The following is a 22,440-nucleotide window of genomic DNA, read 5'->3' on the forward strand; positions in this document are numbered from 1 at the left end:
ACCTGTTTCTTGCTAAAGTTTTTAACTTGGCATCTTCACCCAGATAGAGGGGAAGTCATACAACACTAATCCCAACACTCACCTGGAACATGCCTCACACGTCCATTCGTTACAAGGTATTTACAGTGATACCACAGTCAAGTTGCTAATTTCCCAAAAGAGAGTTTGTCTCAAAGATCCAGCTGATGCCTTGTGGAAAACTTTGAGAAACATTCTATTTATAGAGCCTGTTTTCAGTATTTCTCTTCCCTCACCTCTTCGTTACAAGAGTCATTTGCATGAGAAACATGTTTATTGAAGAGTTAATAGGAGACTTATTTTTCCCATCTCTACTCACAATCCTCTGCTGAATGACACAACATCTGGTTGGTATGAAAAGTACTATAATGTCAGTCAGGAGTATGTGACTTCATAGAGGGGCAAGTTCTGTTCCTCTCATTCAAATGTCCGAGAAGGTTGAGGGGAGGTAGAAGGGGGAAGGAATCCTCTGCAGTCAGGGAGCAGAGCTACTCGGTGGCTGCTTACTGCAAGGTCAGGGCACAGCATGGTTCCACTCAGGTTGCAGCTCATGTATTCAGGGCCAGGCAGGGGGAGTAGATTCACAAGGATCACAATCCATTGGCATTTATATTGCACTCATCACTACGACATCTTCTTCCATCCCAAATTCTCATCCACCACAGGAAGAACCCACAGGGCTCAGATCTGTTCCACAGAAACCTATGCTTGGGTGCTTCATATCCAGACACTTCCCACCTTCAACGTGCAGCAGAATCACATAATTAGAGGAATGCAGCAGCAGCAGAACTAAAGTAGAGGAAAGGGCAGGATTTGGCCTGCACTGCAGAAGCAGCTGAAGTCTTACAGAGCAAGAGAGCCAGTTTACTTGTATGTATTTACAGCAGTAAAAAGAAGAAAAAAAAAAAAAAGGAAGTACAGAAATTGCGTGACAAATACTAGAAATTGAACTGTTTCTCAGCTGAAAAATAGTCAAAGTTTTCCAGGAAGAGTTAATGATTTTAAAGCCTTGTCCACATGACCAGGAATAGTTTTTAAACACAGTTGCAACAGAACTAGTTTCTAAATTGGAATGTAGCATAAATATTCTACCACGATGAAAACCTTCAAAATGCTTGCCATAGATTAGTGTAGTGGTGACACAGAAAATATGGAATAAATAATTAACAACGTTATAGATCTCAAGACATAGGCCAGAATCCCTGGCATAATTTAGGTCTAAGCTTTTAAAACATATCAAACAGCACATACTGTTTCTGTGTTTCATAGACAGGATATGTAAGTTGTGTAAAAGCTAAACTAACTTGGTTTAACCATAAAACTCTTGCTAAGGGCTTGTCTACATTACCCGCTGGATCGACGGGCAGCAATCAATCTAGCAGGGGTCGATTTATCGTGTCTAGTCTAGACACAATAAATTGACCACCGAGCACTCTCCCATCGACTTCGGTACTCCACCAGGGTGAGAGCAGCAGGCAGAGTCAACGGGAGAGCATCAGCCATTGACTTACCGCAGTGAAGACACGGTAAGTAGATCTAAGTACGTCGACTTCAGCTAACGTTATTCATGTAGCTGAAGTTGCTTAACTTAGATCGATCCCCCCATCCCCAAGTGTAGACCAGGCCTAAGTTATGAAGTAAATTCCTTCTATTTTATATGCTTTATGTCTATATATTTGTAATGGACACACTGTAGAACTATCAATGTTATCTGATATAAATTCAGAAGGTATAATTTTATTACTAGATATAGGAAATCTAAAAAGGTGTCAATTAACATTTAAAAAGCTTAAGTATCTGATAGTTCTATCTAAAGCATTCTTTAATAGACCCCTTCAGTTCAAGGAAGTTTTGTAGCGTAAGCAACCTGACCACAAACCAAAGCAAATAGTTCGGCCCATGCTGTTTATTTTAACAGGGCCACCCAGAGGATTCAGGGGGCTTGGGGCAAAGCAATTTCGGGGGCCCCTTCCATAAAAAAAAGTTGTAATACTATAGTAACATGTATTTGGAAATGTAAAAAATAACCAGTGAAATACATTCAAAAATTAATTTTAATAATTTGAAAATACACGAAATACATTATTTAAAAACATTAAATGCTTTAATGCTATGTATACATTTGCAATTACATAATGGGCTGTCGCTGGGTGATGGTTGGTGCCAATGGGCTGTCGCTGCCTGGGGGTGGCGCTGCTATTGCCCAGGGCTGGGTGGGGAGTGTTGTCAGGGGGGTGTCCAGCTCAGAGGGGCTGGGCTCGGAGCTGGGGGTCAGGGCTGTGGGGGGGACGGGGTTGGGAGGTGTCCGGCTCTGAGGGGCTTGGCTCGGAGCTGGGGGTCAGGGCTCTGGGGCAGGGGTCAGGGGGGTGTCCGGCTCCGAGGGGCTTACCATGCTGCTTACTCCCACCTCCCCCTCTACCAGAGCCTTAGCACGCCGCGTCCAGGAGTGGCCCTGGACAGCGCTGCAGCGGCCTGGCTCCATGGGACCTGAGGTCCCGCCACTCGGCCCGGAGCTCAGAGCCCTGCCCCCTTACCATGCGGCTCTGAGCGGGAGGAGCTCAGGCCACGCCACTGCAGCACTGTCCAGGGCCACTCCTAGACACGGCGTGCTGAGGCGCCGGGGGATGGGGGAACGCGAAGGCGGAGGCAGGGGCTGGGGGAGCTTCCGTCATTCTTGTGGGGGCCCCTGCGGGGCCTGAGGCAAATTGCCCCATTTGCCCCCCCCCCATCCCCCGGGCGGCCCTGTATTTTAAATAGAAATGTGATCAATAAGATATATACAACTAATCTAACAAAAAGGTGTTTGTGTATAATACAAAACAAATACCTAATATATAAAGAAGCTGATGTACTCAAGTGGAATATTGAGAAGCTAATGTGAAGGGCAAATCTTTAAGATGAACCAATCGAAATTTTCTAAGATCATAAAGCTTGATCAACACTGTGCTTGGCAGTTGAACAGAGAGTTTCACACTTGAAGCCATCCTTCTAGTGTGAAGGTGTAGGGAATATTCAAGTACTGGTAAAGAAGTATGTGTTTCATATTATTGCATTAATTGTTATCTCCCATTGGTGACTGACCAAGAAAATGACTTTTTGTTTAGATGTTCGTCATACAGCAATACAGACAGGACCATCCAAGGCTGTAAAAAGACATACATAAAAACTCTTCTCAACTTCAAAATGGACATTTCTGCAAACAGCTAAAAGCGCTGTTGGAAAGGTCATGGAGTTGTGCAAAATCAACCGGACGACCACACACTGTAGAGGGGCCCACAGAAAGTAACTTGCAGAGGTAGGTCACTGGCTGGAACTGAGCCAGCACATGTTCAACATATGACCCAACATGGCTTACACTAGGGCAGTGGTTCCCAAACTGGGGTTCGCGAACCCCTGGGGGTTTGCAGAACGTTACAGGGGGTTCACCTGAAAAATTTCACTAATGGCAGACAGAGGACCCTGGGCATTGGAGACAGCAGGTGGGACCTGGTTGCAGGGCAGACACCCCAAGCCCCAGGGAGAGCAGGGCCAGGCAGTTGGGGCTGGCAGCCCGAGTCTTGGCGGTCAGCGGGGGAGCCGGCAGCCCAAACCCCAGCGCTCTAAGACTCTCTACCACTTTTTTTTTTTGCAGTGGAGATGTATCCTTTGGGTCTGTGTGGAGCCTGCTGCCATACAGTGCCCAGCAGCAGAGTCTGCATGGACATTTAGTGCACCCCAGGCTAGTGCAGGGTAGATTTACACTCTAGCTTGCCGGGAACTAAGTGTCCAACAAGCCCTTTATCTAGAGAGACTGCTGCAAAATCCAGAACAAGAATAGGTAGGGTTACCATATCTATTAAATAAAAAAAGAGGACCCTCTGCAGGCCCTGGCCCCGCCCATTTCCCCACCCAGCCCCGCCCCAACTCCGCCCCCTCCTCCCTCCCACTCCCAGCCATGGGGAAAGGGCTGCCCCAGCGCTACCAGCTTCACGGTTTGCCGGGCAGCCCCCAGACCCTGTGCCCCCGGCCGGTGCTTCCCCAGCCGGTAGCGCTTGGGCTTCGGGCAGCCCCCATGCCTCCGGACCCTGCGCCACCGGAGCCCAGGAGGGGAAGTGCCCGGCTGGCGGCTGGGGTCCGGAGGCACAGGGGCTGCTTGAAGCCCATAGCGCTCGGGCAGCTCGGCTCTTAAACAGAGCCGAAGACTCAGGGGAGGAGCAGAGCTGCCATTTTCGGCAATCCCCCTGGACGGGGGTTTGAGTGCCGAAAAGCCGGACATGTCCGGGAAAAAGAGGATGTATGGTAACCCTAAGAATAGGACTACATCTGTCATAACACTTAGGCCAGGACTACACTACCACTTATTTCAGTATAACTTACTTCACTCTGGGGTGCAAATAAGCCACCTCCCTGAGCGACACAAGTTACACCAACCTAAGCGTTGGTATGGACAGTGCTATGTTAGTGGGCAAGCTTCTTCCAACAACATAGATACCACCTCTCACAGAGGTGGAGAGCTCTCTCCCATCAGTATAGAGTGTCTTCACCAGACATGCAGCGGTGCAGCTGTGCCTATGTAGTTCTCCTAGTGTAGACTAGCCCTTAAAGTTCATTCAGGTGATTCACTCAATCTCTAGAAACCAGTCACTGCAACTGTGAAGCTGAGCTGGAGAAGCCACCTTCATGCCACTTTCAAAAGTGACTTTTATACATGAATTGTTTACCCAAGTGGTGACCTGCTCATGTTAAACCAAATGCTCCTCAGAAAGTACATAACGGAGTTAAAGCTTTTGAATGACTAAAGTGTATAATGTGTGCTTATACTTCATTAACAAATTTAGTCTTAGTTGTCTAGAACTTACACTGAATCACTAAGAGAGACAAGGTGGGTGAGGGAATTATTGGACGAACTTCTTCTGGTGGAAGGGACAGGCTTTTGAGGTTTAGAGAGCTCTTCTTCAGATCTGGAGAAGGTAATCAGGGTGTCATATCTAAGGTGGGACAGATAATTAAGCATAAGAGGTTCCCACAAGTTGAAGGACACTACTTAAAACAAAGTGGGCAATAACACCTCTGCAGTAGTGGGACAAAGGAGGGTTAGTAGTCAGTATGGTGTGTTACAAATTGTTGGCATGAGCCATAAAACTAGTGTCTCTGTAAAGTCCATGGCTTTTTTAAGTATCCAGTGGAGTTATGAATTTAAGTTCCCAGGCTTGTCTTTTGAAGATGCTGAGCAGGTTTCCTTTGAGGATGAGGACTGAGAGGTTAGATATGGAGTGATCACTTTGTGAAAAGTGTTCACCCATGGGTGATAGTGTGGTTTTGTCCTTTATCATTTTTCTGTGTGAGCAACCCACATAGTTTTATTGGGGCATCTGATACACTGGATGAGATAACCACATGTTGTGATAGGCATGTGCAAACCCCATGGATTGTGATAGGTGTGTTGTGGGGGGCAATTGATCATCACAGCTGTGGAGATGTATCTACCAGTTTTTGCTTTGGCAGAGTCTGGTGCTGCTTTGATTTGATGTGTCCTGGTCTGTGGGGAGCTTGCTTCTGACCATGAGCTTAACAAGGTTGGGGCCTGACTGTAGGTAACAGATTTCTTGTTGTGTCTGGGGTGGTTACTAGATCTGTGGAGGTAGGTGTAGTGATCCGTTGGTTTCTTGTATATCATTGTCTGTAGGGTTCCATTATTGAAGCTGATCATGGTGCTCAGGAACCACTGAATCACTAACTTTAATGAAGGCATAGTGTCTGGAGAAACTCATTATATTAATTAAGCCTAGTACTATTTGAAAGAGGAAACTGCTTCCCTACAAACGAGTTAGCTACGAGAAATCCTGATTATTTCAGAGAGTTCATACTAGAAACCACATAGATTTTATGGCCAAGAGAACGAATGGTGTCTTACACAGAAAGAGGAAGAAACTTTGAATTGGTTTGCAAGCTAAAGGTTTTACCACAATTTGAACCTTTGGTTAAAGTAACATAAGAGCTTACAGTATTTGTGAAATTCCAGAGAAATTAGAATAGCTTCAGAATAATTACCCGTCTATTATATTTGGTGTAATGTGTGATAGTCTTGAGCATGTATTAATAAGGTAGGTTTGATCTCAATTGACATTCTTCGATAATTAAGTAAGTTGCCTAAATTTCTGAAGTCCTACTTTAGAATTGTTGGTTGAACCAACAAGAGCAGTGTCCCATAAACTTGACTAGAGATACTTAAGGATCTATATGGTTTCATGTTGATACCCAAGATCACCTGCCCAGACTAATATAGAACTAGAATAAAAGTTTGCCTTTGCAACAAGACTGTGATAAGACTTTGAATTAATTGAACTGATTTATTAACTCTTGTTGTAACATCCCAAGTTGAGATCAGTTTTTTGACAGAGATGATATTATTCACAATCTTCATTCTGCTGTCTATAGTATAACCTATAGATTTGTAATAATTTTTCTGTCTGTACTTCAGCTAAGAAACGCAGATCCAAAGAACAGAAAGAAAACCTATGAACCCTTACCTCTACATAGGTTAGTAAATACACATTGGCTATCTTTCTCACACTGGCCACCCATGTAAAACCTGTGTTTAAAAAGAAAAGAAAGAAAAAGCAGATCCCAACACCCTTGCTTATGTTGAGTATTGTCTTATAATGGGAGAAAGTCCCACTGGAGTAAATTGAGTTACTAAAGGAATACGGCCAGGATCCAGAAAGGAACCTACGTGTCACAGTGCCTAACTTTTGCGCACCTAAAAAATGATAGAAACAACACTGTGACACAAAAAGTCTAAGTTAAGCACCCACGCTCCCTATACAATGACGGGGGGGGCGGGAAATAGGTGCCTTAGAATGTGATCCACAAAAACCAGCTTGCTAGGCAGGGAGCCACCTAAGATGGCCAATGGGAGATGCCAATGGGATAGCTCAGTGGTTTGAGCATTAGCCTGCTAAACCCAGGGTTGTGAGTTCAATCCTTGAGGGGGCCACTTAGGGATCTGGGGCAAAATCAGTACTTGGTCCTGCTAGTAAAGGCGGGGTGCTGGACTTGATTACCTTTCAAGGTCTCTTCTAGTTCTAGGAGATAGTATATACCCCTCTCATTAAATGAATAAATAAATTAATGGAGATAAAGGAGCAATGCTTAGGATAAGTCCAGGCTGCAAGAAGGTGCCCATCCCTGCTTGTGACCCACAACCAGTAACCCCTTTCCTGGAGTCCGGTGTCTTAGGTACCCAAGTCATTTCTTGTGAGAATGAGTTAAGCGCCTGTTCCACTCCTCATAAAATGGTCAAAAAGGAGGAGCTGGGGATACCCACCTTTTAACTTTTAGTCCAGTGGTTAGAGCACTCTCCTGTGATGTTGGAGACCCAGGTTCAATTTCCTTTTGAGGGGGAGAAGAGGATTTAAACAAGGCTCTTCCAGGAAAGCGTTCTAACCACTGAGCTATGGGATATTCTCAAGCAGGTTCCCTCAATCATAGAGATATAGGGCTGGAAGGGACCTAAAGAGGTTGTCACAGTTTCACAGTAACTGCACCTATATTCTCCCTCTGTGGTCCACTGCAGGAGCTCCCAGTCAGCTGTCACCTGTCTCTGGGCACGGACCCATAACTCAATTTCTTCTGACAGGAGGGTTTAAGGCTGCACAGCTCCCTGCATTACAATGTGATATCCCCAGCAAGATAGTCTACCTAAAAGCCAGCCCCTGTGCTTGGCTCTTTCTCAGAGGGCTATGAACAGCAGCTACAAATTACCACAAAGCTTTTTCTAAGGAAGCACATTTATTCTTAAGGTAAAAAGCATTACAGAAGCAATCATCATAAAAATAATAAACAGATTTAAGAAGAACAGGAGTACTTGTGGCACCTTAGAGACTAACAAATTTATTAGAGCATAAGCTTTCGTGGACTACAGCCCACTTCTTCGGATGCATATAGAATGGAACATATATTGAGGAGATATATATACACACATACAGAGAGCATAAACAGGTGGGAGTTGTCTTACCAACTCTGAGAGGCCAATTAATTAAGAGAAAAAAAACTTTTGAAGTGATAATCAAGCTAGCCCAGTACAGACAGTTTGATAATAAGTGTGAGAATACTTACAAGGGGAGATAGAGTCAATGTTTGTAATGGCTCAGCCATTCCCCGTCCTTATTCAAACCGGAGTTGATTGTGTCTAGTTTGCATATCAATTCTAGCTCAGCAGTCTCTCTTTGGAGTCTGTTTTTGAAGATTTTCTGTTGTAATATAGCCACCCGCAGGTCTGTCACTGAATGACCAGACAGGTTAAAGTGTTCTCCCACTGGTTTTTGAGTATTTTGATTCCTGATGTCAGATTTGTGTCCATTAATTCTTTTGCGTAGAGACTGTCCGGTTTGGCCAATGTACATGGCAGAGGGGCATTGCTGGCACATGATGGCATATATCACATTGGTAGATGTGCAGGTGAACGAGCCCCTGATGGTATGGCTGATGTGATTAGGTCCTATGATGATGTCACTTGAATAGATATGTGGACAGAGTTGGCATCGGGGTTTGTTACAAGGATAGGTTCCTGGGTTAGTGGTTTTGTTCAGTGATGTGTGGTTTCTGGTGAGTATTTGCTTTAGGTTGGGGGGTTGTTTGTAAGCGAGGACAGGTCTGTCTCCCAAGATCTGTGAGAGTAAAGGATCATCTTTCAGGATAGGTTGTAGATCTCTGATGATGCGCTGGAGAGGTTTTAGTTGGGGGCTGAAGGTGACAGCTAGTGGTGTTCTGTTATTTTCTTTGTTGGGCCTGTCTTGTAGGAGGTGACTTCTGGGTACTCGTCTGGCTCTGTCAATCTGTTTTTTCACTTCAGCAGGTGGGTATTGTAGTTTTAAGAATGCTTGATAGAGATCTTGTAGGTGCTTGTCTCTATCCCAGGGATTGGAGCAAATGATTTAAACACACAGCAACATGCCCGGAGTCAGCCATCAGTTTTATGGGGCTTTTACATGGCCAATTCTTCTGCAAGGGTTGCACTCCCCATCCCCCACCTTGTACAGAAGGTCCTGGCCATTTGTTGGACCAGAAAGAAGGCCTTGCATCAGTTCAAATGCATGCTTTTATACTAAAAGCCCTTTCCTAGTCTCTCAAAACCCCAACTTGAGCCAATACATGCCAACCACTCCAGCAGGTGGTACCTCTCCATTATTGTTTCGTCTCAGTGGCTCACCTTAATCACCCCCCATGGTTTTTACTTCCTGTGGAAGCTGTGGAAACCCTCTAGGGTTGCCAGGTGTCTGGTTTTCGACTGGAATACCCGATCGAAAAGGAACCCTGGTGGCTCCAGTCAGCACTGCTGATTAGGCCGTTAAAAGTCCAGCCGGCAGCACAGCGGGGCTAAGGCAGGCTCCCTGCCTGCCATGGCTCCACGCAGCTCACGGAAGCAGCGGCATGTCACTCCGTCCAGCTCCTTCACATAGGGGAGCCAGGGGGCTGTGCATGCTGCTCCTGCTGCAAACGCCGGTTCTGCAGCTCCCTTTGGCCGGGAACCATGGCCAATAGGAGCTGCGGGGGCAGCGCCTGCAGCCCAGGCAGCACGCAGAGCCACCTGGCCGCGTTTCCACATAGGAGCCGGAGTGGGGACATCCGCTGCTTCCAGGAGCTGCCTGGAACCTGCACCCGACCCCATCCCACGCCCCAATCCCCTGCCCCAGACCTGATCCCCCTCCTACCCTGTGAACCCCTCAATCCCAGCCCAGAGCACCCTCCTGCACCCCAAACCCCTCATCCCTGGCTCCACACCAGAGCCCTCATCTCCCTGCATGTCAACCCCCTGCCCCAGCCTGGAGCCCCCTCCCGCACCCCTCATTTCTGATCCACCCTGGAACTCGCACCCCAGCCAGAGCCCTCACCCCCTCCTGCACCCCAACCCCCTGAGCCAGGCCGGTGAAAATGTGTGAGTGAGAGAGAGTGGGGGAGAGCGAGTGATGGGGGGGGGGGGAAGAGATGACGTGAACAAGGGCGGGGCCTCAGAGAAGGAGCGGGGCTGGGGGCGGGGCAAGGGTGTTAGGTTTTGTGCAAGTAGGAAGTTGGCAATCCTATAATCCTTCCCCAGGAAACAGAACACCATCATATATAAACCATTCATCCCCAAAGACATTGCATGTGATTGGAGATCTGTCACAGAGGTCATCTAGTCCAGGCCCCTATGGTGAGGCAGGACCAAATAAACCTAGACCATCCCTGACAGGTGTTTGTGTAACCTGTTCTTAAAAACCTCCAACAACAGGGACTCCACAATCTCTCTCGAGAGCCTATTCCAGATCTTAGCTACCCTTTTTGTAGAAAAGTTTTCCTAAATTTCCCTTGCTGCAAATTAAGCCCATTAATTCCTGTCCTATCTTCACTGGACTTGGAGACAATTGATCACTGTCTTCTTTATAAGAACAGTTTTCAAATACACTTCTACCTTGATATAACACGAATTCGGATATAACATGGTAAAGCAGTGCTCTGGGGGGGGCGGGGCTGCGCACTCCAGTGGATCAAAGCGAGTTCAATATAACGCAGTTTCACCTATAACCCAGTAAGATTTTTTGGTTCCTGAGGACAGCGTTATATCGAGATAGAGGTGTATATAAAGGGCTATCAGGTCCCCCTCAGTCTTCTTTTCTCATGATTAAACATGCCCCATTTTTAACCTTTCCTCACAGGTCAGTTTTCTAATAATTTTTGTTGCTCTCCTCTGAACTCTCTCCAATTTGTCCATCTCTTTCCTAAAGTGTGGAGACCAGAATTGGATACAGAACTCCAGCTGAAGTCTCACCAGTGCAAAGTAGAACAGGACAGTTACCGCCTGGGACTTACGTACAGCACTCCAGTTAATATACTCCAGAATTTTATTAGCCTTTTTTGCAACTATATCACATTTATGACTCATATTCAATTTGTGATCCACTATAACCCCCAGATCCTTTTCAGCAGTACTACCACGTAGCCAGCTATTTCCCCATTTTGCTGTTGTGCATTGGATTTTTCCTTACTAAGAGTTGTACTTTGCACTTGTCTTTGTTGAATTTCATGTTGTTGATTCCAACCAATCTCCCATTTGTCAGTCATTTTGAATGATAATCCGTTCCTCCAAAGGGCTTGCAACCTCTCCCTGCTTGGTGTCATCCACAAATTTTATAATCATATTCTCTACTCCATTATCCAATAATAAAAATATTGGCTAGTAATGTACCCAAGACAAATCTCTGCAGGACCCCACTAGTTACGTCCTCCCAGTTTGACTTCAAACCATAACTACTATTTGATTATGGTTTTTCAATCATTTGAACATCCACCTTACAGTAATTTCATGAAGACCACACTTCCCTAGTTTGTTTATGAATATAATGCGGGACTGTGTCAAAAGCCTTTCTAAAATTAAGATACATCACATCACATCTACTGCTCCTTCTCGATCCCCGAGGCTAATAACCCTGTCAAAGAAGGAAATTAGGCTGGTTTGGCATGATTTGTTCTTGACAAATCCATGTTGGCTTTTACTTTTAATCCTATTGTCCTCTAAGTGCTTATAAACTGATTGTTTAATAATTTGTTCCAGTACTGAATAATTGGTTAGGTACTGAAGTCAGGTTAACTGGTCTATAATGACCTGGGTCCTCTTTGTTCCCCTTTTTAAATGTAGGTGCTATATTTGCCCTTCTCCAGTCCTCTGGGACCTCACCCGTCCTCCATGAGTTCTCAAAGATAATCGCTAACAGTTCTGAGATTGCTTCAGCTAGTTCCTCAAGTACTCTAGGATTAATTTCATCAGGCCCTGCCAACTGGAATACATCTAACCTATCTAAATATTTTTTACTCTGTTCTTTCCCTGTTCTGGCTTGCACTCCTTCCCTCCTTGAGGTTAATATTAATTGTGTTCAGTATCGGTTCACAATTAACCTTTTTAGTAAAGCCTGAAACAAAATAAGCATTCAACACCTCACTTCTTGATGTCATGTGTTAGCAGGGACAGAGAGCTAATAAGTAGTGGACCTACACTTTCCCTTTGTCTCTCGCTCCTAGTGTATTTACAGAATCTCTTCTTATGGCCTTTTATGTCCCTTGCGAGGTGTAACTCATTTTTGTGCCCTAGTTTTTCTGATTTTGTCCCTACATGTTTGCACTATTCTTTTGTACTCAACCACGCTTTCCTGTTGAAGCTGTTCCCCTTTGGATAACTACTTAAAGATTCACCGGGCCAGAAAAAGAGAATGAATGACTTATAGCCTGGAAGAAGATCCAGATCCCTTTCTACAGTGACTCTTTATTTATACACCATGGAACAGCTTCAACAGGTGAGACTGGATGAGGACAAACTATTCCCCAGCTCAGTGATTACAGCACTCTTCTGAGAGGTGTGGTAGACTCCATTCAAATCCTCCCCCTCTCAGGCAGAGGGGTGGATTGAATCTGGGTCTCCCAAAACCCAGGTGAGTGGACTAACCACTGAGCTAAAAGTTATAAGGTGAGCAGTACCATCACTACCTCCTCCTGTGGCCAGATTTTGAATAGGATCTCAGCCAGCTGGTGACCCCCAAGCATGTCTACTGAATCAGGCTTGACAGGCACTCTCCCATTTAATTTTCACCCAATTCATGGATCACTCTAGGACTTAGGCTTCCAGGCAGCTAGAGGGAGGCTGCAGCATGCGTGCCCAGAGCCAGAAACAGACACTTAGGAAACTTGCATCCTGAAAACTTAGGCACCAAGTGAGTTTAGGCACCTACAGTGTTCAACAGCAGCTGCGTGGGGGTTTTGTGGATCGCAGTGGAGACCAGGAATGGGACTTAGGTGCTTATACCCCAGTTTTAGGTGCCTAATTACATTTGTGGATCCAGGCTTAAGATACATGAGTAAGGCTGGCCCTAAATTTAAGACATCTCAAACTGGCTGTCCAACAATTCTGCAGCCAATGACCAGGTAGTTATAGTGCCCTAGTTGCTTTTTTTTTTTTCCAAATGATTAGCAATACTTAGAGACCTATCTTGTATTTATAGTTACAGGATCCTTCCCTTAACTGTCTAGACTACAATTAAAAAACTGACAGTCTTCCCCTGTACCAAACAGAAAGGACTCCATTAGAGAGCAACTGCAGGCAACCTACTTAAAAGTAGGACAGGGGTTCAGAAAGAATTAACCAATAATGATCGCTATTCCACAGACAAAGTACCTGTGTTTTTCGAGTTTGCCAGCAATAGAAATCCAAACTCTTATACAGTTCACAGTGCCCCAACAAAAACAGTTCCACATGCCTCAACTAAAGGAGTCACAGAAGCAAATAAAAGGGGCAGGGCAAGGCAAGAGGAATAGATGAGGAAAATAGGATTAGAACAGATTGTCACAGGGCACTGATAGGAGGAAGTTTATGTTAGCATCACAGTGTGCAGTCATCTGCAACCAGTTTCTGCTTGTGGAAAAAGAAAATTGATCAGACCTTGAATTGAAGAACACAATTGCTTATTAGCCCATTAAAAAGAGGAAGCAATTGCAGGTACTGGTCACATGCAGCCTGACACTGACATACTGGAAATGAGCTGAACCACCAAGGCCTAGGGCAACCAGAAAGTTATTAATACTTAGGGTGACCAGATGAGCGGAAGAAAATATCGGGATATGAGTCCTGCCGGGAAAAAAAAAAAAAAAACCCACAGTGCTGCCAGCGGATATCGGGCCAAAATGCATCCCGACCAAAGATCGGTCAGGACGCGGGACAGACACCGAAATATCAGGACGTCTGGTCACCCTATTAATACTTGGGAAATAAAGTGCAATTACAAAGTACCTGGAAACAGCAAAACACACCAGCAAAAAAACCCAGTAGCCTATAACTCTACAAAACACAGAATGAAAGGAGAACAGGGAGTCTGGAGCCTTTGATGAGTAGAAGGACCATTCTTTGGCCCCTTCGTTACATCATGTAGTACGGGGTAGGCAACCTATGGCATGCGTGCCGCCTTCGGCACGCGAGCTGATTTTCAGTGGCACTCACACTGCCCGGGTCCTGGCCACAGGTCAGGGGGGTGCTCTGTATTTTAATTTAATTTTAAATTAAACTTCTTAAACATTTTAAAAACCTTATTTACTTTACATACAATAGTTTAGTTATAAATTATAGACTTATAGAAAGAGACCTTCTAAAAACTTTAAAATGTATTACTGGCACATGAAACCTTAAATTAGAGTGAATAAATGAAGACTTGGCACACCACTTATGAAAGGTTGCCGACCCCTGATGTAGTACATACTCACACAAGAAGTTCCATTGATATAAATGGGTCTGCTCACATGAGTAATATTATTCAATGTGAATAAGGGTTGCAGAACTGGGCCCAAGAAAGAACACAGGCCAGATGTCCAACCCCAGTGATTCTAACAGCCACAACTGGAAGTAAAGCATGAATGAAGGGGAGAAAGAATGTATGATTGGCTACATAATGCAAACATGCTGCTATTCACCAGCCAAAGAGGGGGAATGATAACTCTAGAACTTCCATCCAACCAGCACATGCTAAAATGGGTGAGTGGACTGGCAGAGAAAAGACCAACAGGGAAAGCATCTAAAAAAGTCATTGGTCTAATACTATTGTTGAAGGAACTTTTTAAAGATCAAGAAGCATGTAAACCACAGTGGCATGCTGTTATGCGATTATCCCACATGTATATGTTTAAAGGAAATGCTACTGCAAAAAGATTACATTCAACTGTAAGGTGTAATCAGGAAACTGTCAATTACTGTTCTTTTTTAAGCCTTTTTAACAATAGTCTGTTAGAGTCTATATGAGGCCGCAAAAGTAACTCCTTATTGCATTAAAAAGTTCTACTGGTGAATAAAAGACATGGGAAAATTTTCAAAGGCACAAAGTAGCAGATAGGGGCCTAACTCCCCTCAGAAATCAAGGGAAATTAGGTGCCTAACTGCTATTTGTGCCTTTGAAAATCTCCCACACAGTATATACTTCAAAAACAATGAGTGCAATGTGTAGACATCACATGCTTTTAGACATGCATATACAATACAGAATAGTCACCACATTCTGTATTAGAATGGATACAGTTGCAGTAAGAAGGGGATGGGGAATAAATTCTTTCATACAGAGGAGCAAAGTCAGAGGTGACGCATAAAAGTACCATAAATTGGGATGCCCTTACGTTCACTTAGGCCGGTCCTGCCACACTTATACCTGTGCTTAACTCGATGCACCTCATATATGTCATGAACATAAAGTTAAGCGTTAAGTGTTGGCTGGGTGGGATTTAAGACTCCCTGAGGCCTATGGAAACCCGCTTACCAAAATGTAATGGAGTCTCAGTTGTGATAGCTTAAACAGGAAAGAGCAGAAGATGTCAAATAAAGTAGGGGTGGCCTCCTTTAGCTTATTCGACATTCTTTTCTTGCTGTAGTCCATTTTTTTGGCTCCTTTGCATGCCAGCTACACCAAAATAGAACTCATACTTGGGAGGGCTAGCCACTCCCACCACCAAGGCTCCACTTCTATTTTTAGTGCATTAGCGCCATCAGAGCTAGCACAGGTATGTCTACTTGAGCTGGAAATCACACCTTCCGGCTTCATTGTGGACACGCCCAGAGAGTCCTAACTAATCCTGCTTCCCAGCAAATAGAAGTCATCCCTCCTCCTGGTGCAGTAGACCTTAGGGATGGGATCCATGAAGGTACTTAGGCACTTAGACTCCAAGACTTAGGTACCTACATATCAGTTTTGGCTCCATTGCAATCCACAAAACTCCCGCCAAATCTTGCAGGTGTCTACACTCAGCACCTAAGTCTTCAGAATAAAAGTTCAATAGGTCCTTTATTTCTGCCTCTGGGCATGGACGCCACCTCCTCCCTCCAGGCACCCGCATGCCTATCTCCCACCTATGCCCCAGAGCAAATCACAAATCAGGAAAGACAAACATTCGGCCACCTAAGTCACATGCAAGACCCAATGTGGTAGGCATGCTTAGAAGCTTCCTACCAGATTGGGTTCTAGTCAGAATCCAAGAGGAGGACATGGTGATGGTCATAGTGTTGCTGCCCACCTTATAACTCTTAGCCCAGAGGTAAGAGCATTCACCTGGGATGTGGGAGAGACAGACTCAATGCCCCGCAAATTAACCCTTACGTCCCTAGTGAGTACTCTAACCTCTGGGATAAAAATGATAAAAGTAGGCACCACCACCTGCTCTCCTGATGTTCTGTGTGGAGCTAGGCAGGCATTTAACTCACTCCTTAGGTGCATAAGCCACCTGACTCCAGGTAGTGGGTTCCCATTCATGGATTGCTAGCAGAAATAGGCACCTTCCAGTAGCCCAGACTCAGGCACCAGACAGAGGGGAAGGGTTTAGGACACAACTCTCTGGTCAGCATCTCCCATTGGCTAGCTGAGACAATGAGCCACTTAACATGCTGGCTTTTTTGGATCACATTTGTAGACTGCTATCTCTTCCCATTCATTATACAGGGAGCCGAGGTGTTTCACTCAGCTTTTTGGAATACAGCATTACTCCTGTGATTTTCTAGGTGCCTGAAAGTTAGGCACCATGATGCTCAGCATTGCAACATCTAAATCCTTTGGTGGACCCCACCCTACCAGCTTCCCTAGTTGCTTAGAAGAGTACTGTTTATTGGTGATGACTCTTCGCACAGATTTCATATTTAGAACCCTGATGGAGACCATCTTCTGGCCAGCCTGAGTCAGGGATTTAACTATGTTCTTTTATCTACATATGACTATAAGGGGGGGGAGGGATAGCTCAGTGGTTTGAGCATTGCCCTCCTAAACCCAGGGTAGTGAGTTCAATCCTTGAGGGGGCCACTTAGGGATCAGGGTAGGGTGACCAGACATCCTGATTTCACCAATTTTGCTCTCCGCTCCGGCGCACAGGCAGAGCCCAGAGGAGCTCACGCCCCCTCCTTCCCCCATTGAATCCCTCCCCAAATCCCCACCCTGGCCCCCCCTCTTCCCCAAACACACTGCATTCCTCTTCCCTCCCAGGCTTGCGCTGATCAGCTGTATGGCGGCGCAAGTGCTGGAGGGAGGGGGTGACACCAGCATGCATGGCGCGGCCATGAAGAAGGTAGGGCCAGGGCGGGGATTTGGGGAGGACAAAATTGCTTGTTTGTCCAGCGTCCCGAGCCGTGTGAAGGTGGGAGAGGCCATGGGGCACCCAGCCAGGCCGCCAGTGCCGCGCCCAGACCCCGCACCTGAAGGGCAGAGCTGCCGCCCACCGGCCCTCTCCCCTGGGGCGGCTGGCGGCCCCTGTTCCTCTAGGGCTCCCGTGTCCCCTGGTCCCTTTGCCCAGCTGTTGCACCTGCCGTGCCCTGCCCCGAACCCCCCAGGGCCGCAGCGCAGCGGGTCGGCGCTACAGGCCGTTCTTGTGAGTGGGGACAGACTCGCCCCACGTGCAGGACAACTCGGTGGGGTCACAGCAGCTGCAGGCTGAGCACGCCACAACCGCTCACTTTCTAATCCCAGGGTGCTCTGTGCTGTCCGCCGCCATCCCCTCCCCCCGCATCCTGATATTTCACCTTTGTCATCTGGTCACCCTAATCGGGGGCAAAAATCAGTACTTGATCCTGCTAGCGAAGGCAGGGGGCTGGACTCAATGACCTTTCAGGGTCCCTTCCAGCTCTATGAGATAGGTGTACATCTCTGTAAAGAAAAGTGGAAAAGAAACATTAGCAGCAAAGGAGCTCCCAGATGTAATAAGAGGAGTGGAACCAGAGAAAGACAGGTTTCAGAAGGGGCATATATTAGTGAGAGACCTGAGGCTCAGGGGTGTAACCAGAGGGACTGCATCCAGAGAGAGGCAGAGCTGGAGTATGGAACACCAGTCTCGTGGTATGTTTAATAAAGCCTGTCTCTTTCAGCTCTGCTGCATCAATTACTGCTAACAAAACACTAGGCTCTTTTGCCCCAGTTAAGATTTAGCTGAATTAATGGTGAATAGTTCTTGGGAGCGGCAATGCGTCTAATGGCTACAGCAAACGACTGCAAGTGTAGTTTGCACTGAGCTCTATTCCTAACTGCCACCACTTTCCTGGTTGATCCACGGCTAATTATTTAATATCTCTGGCCCAGATTTTCAAAGATATTTAGTCACCTATTTGTGCCTTAGCTCTGTCATCTGTAAAATGGGGGAAAATACCACCACCCACCTTGTTCTTTCAGATCTGACAGAGGAGCATCATTTCAAGTGTAAAATACTATTGTCCCTTTAATATGTAAAACGCTAGTTAATTTTCCTGAAGCATGTGTGTACACTGAGGTTACTCCCCTTCATATGCAGTTACAGCTGTTTTCTAAATGCAACATTGTCTGTTCTCTGTCATGGTACAAGATTAATGAACTCTTTGTTTTAAAGACAGTTACACATCTCCAAAAACATGGGTTTATAATGGAAATACTCAGACAGTTAACTATAGCAGCACTAGCGGAAAGGGAAAAGAACTATAAATTCAGCTGGTTTTCCAGTATATCCATTGACAAGGTATGAATAATACATCTCTGTACACTTCCAACATACAGATGTATACATTACTCTTTCCTGTGAGGGTTACACTGAGCAATGTCTCTAAACCGACCATTCCAAAGGCGGGAAGGAAAGGGTTCAGAGAGAAATGTCTCTTATGTTACCATTACAATCAGGACATAAACAGTGGTTGAAATTTACTAGTGTATGCATTTGTGCTTAATTTTAAACACACACTTTTTTTCCGGGGAGAGTTGAGGAAGAGGGCTTGTATTTCCACGATCAATAGAAGGCAAGAAGTTATCCTTTATCCTCTTCTTTTATAATATGAATTAGCTATTGGGATACAGTTCAAGCTTAAAAAAGGTAATTCAAGTTGCATTAAAAAAATAAATTTAAGCAGATACACACAATGAAATCAACTCACCAGCCACAGCAAACATATTGATCCTCTCGCATATCAGGCCTGGTCTCTAGCTACTAACCACCCCCACCCAGGCTTCTGAACACAGCTTTGTTAACCAATTACTGTAGTTGCTAAAGCATGTTAATGACAAGCAGGCTCCAATCCATTTGGCAAATGAAAGACAAGCAAGCTAATATATTATCAATTGAACTGTGACATTGGGACATTTCTCTAGGTAGTAAGAGCAACCCAATATGGGCTTACATAATAAGGTTATACACATGTTTTATGATTTTTACATGCACTGGCAAAAACACACAGCTGGCTTTTCAGACAAGCATTTTGAGACACAGGGTAATAGAAAACCTGTGTCATTTCAAAAGTTCAGGATTTGCTTAATAATGAGGTAGTGGGGAGAGGACCTAGAGAAGACTGGGTTGCTGCTAATTTTAAGCCTTCTCTGCTGCAGTAAGAGACCTAGCCATTGTAGATAATAGGAATCAACCACAAGTACAGCTGAACATGGTTTGTCCTGATCTACACACCCAATTAAGCCATGTTTTGCTCCAGTTCAGCAACAGGTGATTTTTTTTTTTTAAGTGTAGACAAAGCTTAAGAGTTAGATCCTGCTCTCCCTACTCAAGTAAGGTTCTCACTGGTTTCAGTTTTACTTGAGTAAGAACCATAGGATCAGGCTCCAAGTTTGTCTGAAGGGCATGTAGTGAAATTTAGTACTCCCAAGTGAAAACTTGTTCACATCCAAGCTATCTGTTTTTTTCCAGGAAAAGAGCTTGTTTTAAATCACTGTGACACACAAAAGCCTTACAAGCATGAATAGCTTTTTCCTGGCACCTTAAAAAGGTACAATAATGAGGGTAAAGGGACTCAGCAAAGTAAGCATCAAACTGATGCTCTGGCTGCCTCTCTCTTATTTTGGTGTGTAGCCTACTGAGCATAGCAGAGCTTCAGGAATTGAAAGGATTTAGCCTTAAAACTGCATTTGATTGGGTAGATTGAATTGGCATACAGGGTGTTTGACAATGCACGAGCAGTGAAACACCCAAAACACTGTGACTTTGTAGACAAACATTACCCACATATTTTATTATTAGTGTTGCTTACCTTGGCAATATTTCTTTAATGTATATGAGGTACTTAAGACTCAATCTTACCTACTTCCCACGCCAACCTTATGCTACTATGCTGTTTAATACAGAAAATAATTTAAGACATCAGAAATGTCAAGTCTATGATGTGTATAAAGGACTCTGAACATGAGAAGTACCTCACAAATTCTAAGCATTGGCTTGGCTTCTTTTCAGGTCATGGATTACTTTACACACAGGGAATTAATTTAATCCCACATCATTTTCCATTGCCACCTCTGCCATTTGTCCCTCATTTTAGGTCTGTCAGAGTTTTGCTGGGGCAGAGGGGGGAGGCTGGTGTTGGTTCTTTTATTCGTGTTGCATTAATTCAAAGTTCATGAGTGGTGACAGTCCTGAAGCTTTGTGCCTTCTGCTTTCTCACAAGACATCTTTGGTAACGGTGTCAAGTATACAAGTCCCAAATGATCTAGAGGCACCAATTCTTGGAGCAGGAAAGTAATTCACTGTCAAGGCCCCTCCAGTATTTGGCACCTCTCTGGAAATTAAGCATGAAGCTGCTTTATCACAGAGTTTTAAAGGGTGATATTTTGATCTTGGTAGAACTAAGGACTATCTATCTGTATATTCTTTACTAATAATCAGGGCCTATCTTCTCTGCAGCAACATTAATGATTCCATGCTATTTTTTCACCGGAGTAGGGATTTGCCCCAGTAACCCTAGCCAAATTTTCCCTTTTAACCCCACCGTTTTGCATAGTTGTGTGTGCCCACTGATTGCTGTCCTTCACCCCAGAGGTGGCTGCACTACAGTGGTGCTGCACATATGCCTTGTGTAAAGCAATTTGTGATCCTTCAGCATGAACTGATAAATATGATCAAAACATGAAAGACATCTTAGATACCAACTAGTCAGTGGACTAAGGCCAACATTTTCAGGAACATTCATTAACTGTTCATGCCTCAGCCACTGAGCACCCAATACCATCCCTTGTCTTCTCTCCATTGACTGCCTCTGCTGCTACTGCTGAGCCTTCCCAAGCAGCATCAGCATAAAACTGACATTTCTGGGGAGTTTCGCTGCCGCCCACATGATTCTGAACTGCAGCAGTATTGAACAGCCCCGACAATTTATCTTGGCTACTGCACAAACTTATCGGAGACTGCAACAGCACTGGAACCATCAATAGACACAGGCAGACGCTACTGCATCACTTTACTCCAAGTTCATTGGGATGTTTCTAGTTCTTATGGTTGTGGCAATAAAGGTTTAAAATAACACACACACAAAAGCTTAAATTTAGCAAGAGTTCATGGGATCAATCCCTGACACACCACAGCAAGCTTTGCCATCACAATAGGTAGTGGATTTTTCCCCTCAAACTCTTATTACTGTTAACCGCCACAAGGCAGGGGACCCCCCCCAGGCCACAAGTGTCCTACCTGCTACATCTGCAAACATTTTCCCACCCCAACAAAATAAGATGATTGCCCAAACTGAATGAAATGCCACAGGCTCTTAGCTAGAAAACACAATACAAAAGCCACCAAAGTGAGCTCTAACCCCAGCAAAGTCTAGCACCTCCTTACCTTTACATCTCTCCCATGTGGCTCTCATCACTTCCTGTTTGGCTTGTTATCAAGCAACTGCATCGTGACAACCCGAAGGGAGTGGTGGAGAATGTAGTTCGGCTTCCCTCCAAAGGGACAGGTGCTTGGAAATCTGACCTCAGCTGAGGAAAAAGGAGAAGCAGCAATAAAACTACCTTTCCCAGAACCCATGCGGCAGACCACATTCCTCCCCTTTTCTCTGTTCCCTGCACAATGGATTGTGGGGATTGTAGTTTCCGCTCTATAGACAGTGTTCGTCCGCGACAGTAAAAGGGCCAGGGGGCGTGACATCCCAGGATTGATTCCAATGCACTTGTTGGAAAGCGGGGTTTCATGTTTTGCTTTGTGGAAGAAATCAAAACATGTTACAACGTGTTGAATTAGAATTGAATCCCCCACCCCAATGTATAAAAGCTACAAGACTGCAAAATAATTCCCCCCCCCCCTTAAATTCATTGCAGGAAAATGTTAATATCTTTGTGGGTTTTTTTAAAAAAATGCAAACAGGTATTGCAAAAAATTAAATAAAGAGGACTGGATTTTAATGTTCCCATGCGATAATGTGTTGAAGGGTGTCTTCTTAATTATGCCATCAGGTTCTAGTCCTAGAAACACACACAGGTCTAACTTTATCCCTCCTAAAAATCAATGGGTCTACTGCTCAGCTGTTTAAAATTAGCATGTGCAATAGTGCCAGCCCTGTGCATACAAAAATCATGAGTGAGGACACCCCCCACCCCCCAAATCACAAGATTAGTTTTAAAATCATGATAAAAAATGCTGGATTGTTATTATTTGCCTTCTGGCTTTTGTGCG

General features: G+C 44.9%; 1 protein-coding gene across 2 annotated transcripts in view; it reads right to left on the minus strand.

The window, feature by feature from the left end:
• Positions 1 to 21,729, minus strand: part of TBXAS1 (thromboxane A synthase 1) — a 327,489-nt gene extending 305,760 nt beyond the window's left edge. The window contains exon 1 of one of the 2 annotated variants that reach the window (XM_034778962.1): positions 21,604 to 21,729. The gene's annotated coding sequence lies outside the window, so the exon portion shown is untranslated. Of the gene's footprint in view, positions 1 to 82; positions 189 to 21,603 lie in introns of those variants that run through there. The other variant, XM_034778970.1, reaches the window with a different exon arrangement.
• Between the last annotated feature and the right edge of the window lie 711 nt (positions 21,730 to 22,440).

The sequence above is a fragment of the Trachemys scripta genome, chromosome 1, assembly GCF_013100865.1.
Source record: "Trachemys scripta elegans isolate TJP31775 chromosome 1, CAS_Tse_1.0, whole genome shotgun sequence".
NCBI lineage: Eukaryota > Metazoa > Chordata > Testudines > Emydidae > Trachemys > Trachemys scripta.